The sequence below is a fragment of the Canis lupus genome, chromosome 4 (genome assembly GCF_003254725.2).
Source record: "Canis lupus dingo isolate Sandy chromosome 4, ASM325472v2, whole genome shotgun sequence".
Classification (NCBI taxonomy): Eukaryota; Metazoa; Chordata; class Mammalia; order Carnivora; family Canidae; genus Canis; species Canis lupus.
The window spans coordinates 79953227-79960924 of NC_064246.1; the positions used below are offsets into that span (position 1 = coordinate 79953227).

Below are 7698 nucleotides of genomic sequence, written 5' to 3' on the forward strand. Positions count from 1 at the left end.
ATTCTCAAGGTCATGTAGGTTTTCTCCTATGTCATGTCATCTGCAAACAAAGAGTTACATTTCTTACCAATCTGTATAGCTTGTATTTCTTCTTATTGACTTACTGCATCAATTAGACCTTCTAGAGTACAATGATGAAAGAAGAATTGCGAGGAATATTCTTGCCTTGTTCAGGATCACGGAGAGAAAGCTTCTAGTTTCTCATGATTAAGCAGAGTGTTAGTTGTAAATGTTTTATATATATTCTTTCTCAAGTTGAGGAAGTTCCCTCTATATTTTCTTTGTGGTATTATTTTTATTAATAAAACTTAAAGTTGTAGAAATAAAAGTTAAAACAGAGATGAAATGCTTTATAACTAACACCATTTTAATATGTCAGGTTTATATTTCTTTTCTTTTAATTCAGAGTTTTAATTATGTATATAAATAGCAACATGAGAACCAGGAGTTCTAATGCTGGACATTATCTCTAGTTGAAAGGATTTCCGATTAGTCCATTTGTAGTATGGCATCACCCAAGATAACAAAGAAGCCTAGTATGGTTTTTCCTGAAGAAGAAAGCCAATTTACTACATTCAGTACTGACTTCTCTACTGTTTTTCTGTAGAAAATGCATGGAGTTTCCAATGTTTACCTATAACTGATTAAAATGGGCAGAGCATGGAACATTCTACTCATTTCCAGGTGAATTCTTCACATTTCCTGGCTTTTGAAAGTTCTCCTTCCACTAATCTTCTACGACTATGTACCCTTGTAAATCCCAGTCATATAATTTCTCCCAACTGACCTGGACAAATACGATGGCTTGTTGTGGATAATAAAGAGAGGCAGCTAGTCCCATGAACCCAGGTGGATACACCAGCTTCTTTATTTTTGACCCTCTAGCCAAAAGAAGTCCAACAATACTAGCAAAACCAGTCTTGGAAAAAATCCAGGAGATGTATTTTGGAGATATTCATAGCTGTCCAACCCCCACTGAACCAAGCTCTGCATCTTGGGCTTTGTTTGTGAGTACTTTTCCTGATACCAACTTGTATATGGCTCGCAATAATGTCGGAGATGTGAAATGCTTTCTTCAAGCTGGGTCCTTGGCTTCTCCACATATTTAGATTGACCGTCAGGAACCAAGTAGAGTGAAAGCTCATTAACCTTCACAGAAGTTTTGTGAGGTGAGTCCCTTTTAGGTGACGCATAGACTTTCAAGGTGAGCAGACTCAGGCTGGCTGGCCCCACAGACCTCCAAATTACCTTGAACATGTTGCTGGCAGAGACGGCTCCGGCGGGAATATGTCAGGTTTATATTTCGATGTTTTAATTATGTATTAATACTCTTGAATTTTCACTGTTCATGCTGTATTTCATTTCTACCTCAGTAATTATGGGATATTATCTATCATATATATGTGTCTCAGTCTCCCATATAATGTGTCTCAGTTCTCCATATAATGTCAGTCTCTTTCCTCTTACTTAAATCCACTTAAATTCAACTGTTTTTAAACCAGATTATACAAATGTTCAACCAGAAAGGAAGTTATAGAAAGCATAACTATAACTTAACTGATAATTTTTTTTTTTTTTAAAGATTTATTTATTTATGATAGACATAGAGAGAGAGAGGCAGAGACACAGAGGAGGGAGAAGCAGGCTCCATGCCGGGAGCCTGACGTGGGACTCGATCCCGGGTCTCCAGGATCACACCCTGGGCCAAAGGCAGGCGCTAAACCGCTGAGCCACCCGGGGATCCCTTAACTGATAATTTTATAAAAGTAAGAGAAGTTAAGGAAAGCAATTTCAATAAATTAAGTTGAAGAAAATAATATATATCTTCCAATCTATATTATTTATCATGTGCATTCTCTTATTTCTTAAGACCCCTTCAGATGACTTCTAACTAAAAGTTATGTATTTAAAATACTTTCAAACAAAGCTTTTTATCATGGAACAAAATTTCTTCTCCAAATAGATTACTATTTTCTGTAATCATACTGTTTTGTTAGTAACTTCAAGTGTGAGTTTTTCTAGTATTTTATACAAAATTAGAATTGGAAAAGCAGGGGAGCTAAGATGATGTATACTAGGAGGACCCTACACTCATCTAGTCCGTATAACACAACCAGTTAACTATCATTCTGAATACCCATAAAATCGCCCTGAGGACTGATAGAACAAACTGCACAACTAGAGGGACAGAAGAGGCCACATTACAAAAGGTAGGAAATGTGGAGATGTGGTTTAGAGGACAAATAGACTCTGGGTGTGTGGAGGGGAGGAAGCCCTGATCCCAGACAAAGGCAAGAGAGAGTGGAAAGCACACAGAAATGCATAAGAAGAACACTTGCCCAAAGCCATTTGCTAGGAAAACTAGAGAGGCTGATTTTTCTGAGTTTTCACAAGGAACAAGGCTCAAAGACTGGAGGTTTTTTTTTTTGTTTTTTGTTTTTTTTTAATTTTTTTGTAACTTTTTATTTATTTATTTATTTTTTAATTTCTTTTTATTGGAGTTCAATTTGCCAACATATAGCATAACACCCAGTCCTCATCCCATCAAGTGTCCCCCTCAGTGCCCATCACCCAGTCACCCCCACCCCCTGTCCACCTCCCCTTCCACCACCCCTAGTTCGTTTCCCAGAGTTAGGAGTCTCTCATGTTCTGTCTCCCTCACTGATATTTTCACTCATTTTCTCTCTTTTCCCCTTTATTCCCTTTCACTATTTTTTATATTCCCCAAATGAATGAGACCATATAATGTTTGTCCTTCTCCGACTGACTTATTTCACTCAGCATAATACCCTCCAGTTCCATCCACGTTGAAGCAAATGGTGGGTATTTGTCATTTCTAATAGCTGAGGAATATTCCATTGTATACATAAACCACATCTTCTTTACCCATTCATCTTTCGATGGACACCGAGGCTCCTTCCACAGTTTGGCTATTGTGGGCATTGCTGCTATAAACATCGGGGTGCAGGTGTCCCGGGGTTTCACTGCATCTGTATCTTTGGGGTAAATCCCCAGCAGTGCAAGATGGTGGAAGAGGAAGATGAGAGTTTTAAAGGTGGACAGGGCTTGGCTGGGTTAGAGCCCCGAGGACACTGCCCTACTTCTATAGAGAACGCAGGCAAGCGACACTGGGACCGAGGGTGTGACCTGAGGAGAGCCTAAGGCTTCCAAGGGAAACATCATTCACTTTTCTTGGGGCACATCTGTGAGAGTTGGCAATTTGCAGATACCTCTCCCCCGACAAAAGAGCCAGTGGGTGCCATTTCCTCGCCTGCTCCTTGGCATAGGTGCAGAACCATCTACCCACAGTGGCTAGTCCAGACACAGGCTACCCAGCCAGGTTATACTTACATTATTATTACAATTACTTTCAAGTGAAAAAATTCTACCAAGGTATTTCCAATTGTAGGTGTCATTGTTTATTGTTTGATCTTTGCACTAAATACTGTGGCTTAGTTTACTGAATTCAACATCAATCTCGGTTAATTCTTGTATTATATATCTAGTGAATCATGTCTCTATTTCATTCTAGATAAATCCCACCCATTGGTGTTTTTAATATTGTCTCTTCTCATCTTTTCCATTGTCTTCTGCTTTCTTTTCAGATGTATTTTTTTTCTTTTTACCTTCTGTCCTCCATACCTCCTAATTTCTTTTCTATTTCCAATCTCCCTTACTCCATGTGTTATGATTGATTCCCTTTCCATACTCAAATTCATTAAATCTCCAGTCAAATGGAGATTTGATCTTTTAGCCTTTGTCATACTATGTTCAAGATTTCTGCTTTATACATCACTACTTGTGGTTCCCTTATATTTTTTTTTGAGCATTAAATTTTTATTTGTTAGAGAACTACTCATATAGTTAGATAATAGCACTCTTGGTCTGCATTATCCATTTTGTTAACTTTGCCTAGTTGCCTGTATGTGTTGAAAAATTCTTGTTTGAGTGCTCATTGTGAATGACTGAATTTCTTTTCCTTTTTCTCTTAATGTTTAAATGTATAGCTCTGCAGTGACTCAGCTCACCCATAGACTCAGAGTTTATAGATTATAATTAAAATTTATATTGTTGGTTCTGATATATTGGTCTATGAATAATTTACAGTTCTCACATCTGGGTCAAAATATGACGGACTCTTTCCTGGTTAACTGGAGGACTAGTTTCCTCCCAATTGCTTATCTAGTGTGATGAAAATTTTAGCTTGTTGAAGAGCCTAAAGTCAAGTTGTCTAGCTTTACTCAGGGAATATTTTGTCTGGTGACTTAAATTTTCTGCTTGGTTTCCAGTGCAAAAAAAATCTGTTTGCATTTTTGTTGATAAAAAAATTTAACATTATTTACATGCTATTCTGCAGGTTTTAAAAATTATCCATTGTATCTTGTATTTATGATGGATAAATGGAAAGACTCCCACATGTATTTTTTCTGACATTTTAAAAAATTTCTAAATTTCATTCAAGTATACCAAGTTTACCATGTGTTTAGAATTCACTAAGATATATTTATACATTTTCACCTTTTCCATTAAAAAGTATTATCACTTTAGGTACTCAAAAGTTATATAATTTTATATAACTTATTCATAGATGTCATAAAGCCTTCTAGTGGCTGCACATTCATCACTCTATCATTTAGCAATTCCTTATTACAATAAATATCTTAACAAATATCAAACACCATAAATAAGTTGACTTCAGACAAATGGTATTACAATTTTAAATTTTGGGGATCAGTCTGGTTGTGTTTATGGCTTCACAATTATACCATATTCCTTTCCTAATGTAGTATCAATTTGCACTTGGCTGAATTTCAATATTCTGTTTATAGATTTTCTGGAAAGTTGCTACTAAATTATCCCAAGCTTAAAAGTAATATGATATTTTTATTTGCCCTTCTATTCAAAACCAAGATATTGAGAACACTGTCTCAATATCATTTACTCAGTTCTTTATGTTAACATGCCAACATTTTTTCTTTTCTTATAATTTATGTTAAAAATGATGCATGGCCTATAGTAATTGGTATAATCTCTCTTTTCTAGTATTTAAAAATAATTTATAATAATTATTTCTTTTAAAAACTTCCTGCCACATTAGAGATCTGTAATTTTCCAGGTTGACTCACACAGTTCAGTATATGTAATAGGCATAGAAAAAACACTGAAATCATACAAACAACACAAGTATAAAAGTGACACCTACACATACATTTCTTACTTTATTTCACACAGTTTGAACTTACGGGGTCGGGACTAATATTTGACCTGTTTTAACAGATAAGAAAATTGTAGGTGTGAGAGGTAAAGATTTGCTCACAATTTAAAGCAAATAAGTTACTAAGTCATTAAAAGAACTCAAATCTTTTGGTGAAAATTCAATTAGTATTCTTTCCATAACTGTACGGTCTCTGTTAAAATGAGTGCAATCTTAGCAGACACCTTGGAATTTGTTATTTGTCTTACTTATTTGACTCTCTCCAAGATTCTATCTACTCTCCCGAAGTTTATGATTGAATGTTGACTCTTCTGATTTATGATATGGGCGTATTGTGATAACTAGTAGTTTCTTGACTTTGAAATTACTAATGCTCAAAGTTCCATTTTTTGGAAACCTTAGTGAAAAATAAAATGTCAACTAATCTTTCTGTCTATGCAAGCAGTTTTGTGGAAGAATGTTCACTCATTCATCATTCACCCTAAAAACATTTTTGAATGCCTTGTGTTTGCCAGGTAGTATGTTCAATGGCTGGGGATACAGAGATGAGATGCAAGAGTTCTTGCTTCATGGAAAGTAATTTTTATGGTCAATATAACTATATCAATATGTATGGAATAATGTAACTAAATAATACCAGTATATACAGTAAAGGTAATGGTAGACAAATATACAGGGCACATTGGGATTATAGGATAGTTGATATGCAAGAATTCCTACAAATATCAGAGATGTAGGATGTTCTATAAAATTGAAGTGAGACTCGCATTGAAAATACAAATGTGCCTCACAGACAAGGACAGGAATTTCACTTGGTCCCAGCAATATATACGTGATATACACTGAAAGAGAATCATATATTCTGAGAACTACACACAGTTCTTTATCTTGATTCAACAACATTGTTCAGAACAGGGTAGTTGAAAATAATATTTTGTGGCTAATGGATTTAACATCCTACCCAGGTATACATGTTTACCAAAGTATGTTCCTCTCCAGTTCAGTAGGACGATGAGAGATATGGCATGAATAAAAATATCCCTTGTTTGGGCAGCTCTGGTGGCCTGGCGGTTTAGCGCCACCTTCAACCCAGGGCGTGATCCTGGAGACCCAGGATCAAGTCCCACGTCAGGGTCCCTGCATGGAGTCTGCTTCTCCCTCTGCCTGTGTCTCTGCCAATCTCTCTCTCTCTCTCTCTTTCTCTCTGTGTGTGTCTCTCATGAATAAATAAATAAAATCTTTAAAAAAAAATATCCCTTGTTCAAATACGTTTGGATCAAAACTTAAAACAGATTCATTTAGTAAGACCCTCTCATATTGATACATATGTTGAATCTCAAAGAGGAAGTGTTTCTCATACTTAGCCAGAGATTTAATTTTTACAAAATAGTGGAATGAATAACACATGCATCCCCACAGCTGCCCTCTTACTCAGGCTTGCACCCTCACACACTCATGTTTATTCATGTTCAGGCACATTCACACTCACTGGGCAAGAATCGCAACTTTCCCTGCCCCCGCCACCACATACACACAGATATTTCTTCTTTCTCTGCCTCTCTCACTCTCCACCATCTCTCTCTCTTCCTCCCTCTCAGCCCTACAGCCAAACAACATACAGAAATATCCAAAATTCACACTTTTAAACTCTTCTCACAAAACTTATAATTTGTATATTAGAAAAATGTTTTGAGTTTCACATTATTATATAATCTGTAAACGTTTCAAGTTATTATATAATCTGTAAACTTACATTAACTGATAACACTTGAAATTAGTAAAATGCATGTCATGCCATACAGAAGCACATCAGGTTTTAATGTTTTCTTTTTATATTGAACTATATAATCTAATACTAATAAAGTATTCATGCATAATAAATTTTGGTGAAAATGTAACAATAATTTTCATTAGGAAATATTAACTGGACTTTACCCTAAGGTTTTTCTAAGAAGAGATTGTTTACTCTGGTGCTATTTCTTGTTTATCATTTACGAAGGCAAAACACTCTCCATCTACATATATATAGATTCCTGTTCAACAACAAAGTAAGTAAAATAAAGCTTTTAAACAGTATGTTTAAATTTTGGCTGACTAGGAACTGGTAATATATTCCATTTTGCTCTTTTAGTATTTAAGTTGCTGCAAAACTGTATAAATCTTCCTCTATTTTATCTTCCACTATAAAAGAACCACTTGCTATAACTGAGAATTGCTTGTGCTGTAGAATATAGTAAAATATTAAATATTTTATAAGTTCTTTAATATTGAAATGTATTAATTTATAAACCTGAAATATTTCAGAATCATTACGACATACTTTACACTTAAACTTAAATAACATTTATTTACATTTTCTGCTTATAAAAACAATATATGCTAGGCATGGAGGAACTGTAATCCCGAGAAATATATAATAAAAGCCAACTATATTACTATCTTCCAGGGGTATTTACTATTGAAGTTTGATGTTTGTTATTAGT

The 7698-nt window shown here is 35.2% G+C and overlaps 1 pseudogene; it reads right to left on the minus strand.

Moving 5' to 3' along the window:
- Nucleotides 1-670: 670 nt before the first annotated feature.
- Nucleotides 671-1739, minus strand: LOC112652826 (MICOS complex subunit MIC26-like; annotated as a pseudogene).
- Nucleotides 1740-7698: the final 5959 nt, after the last annotated feature.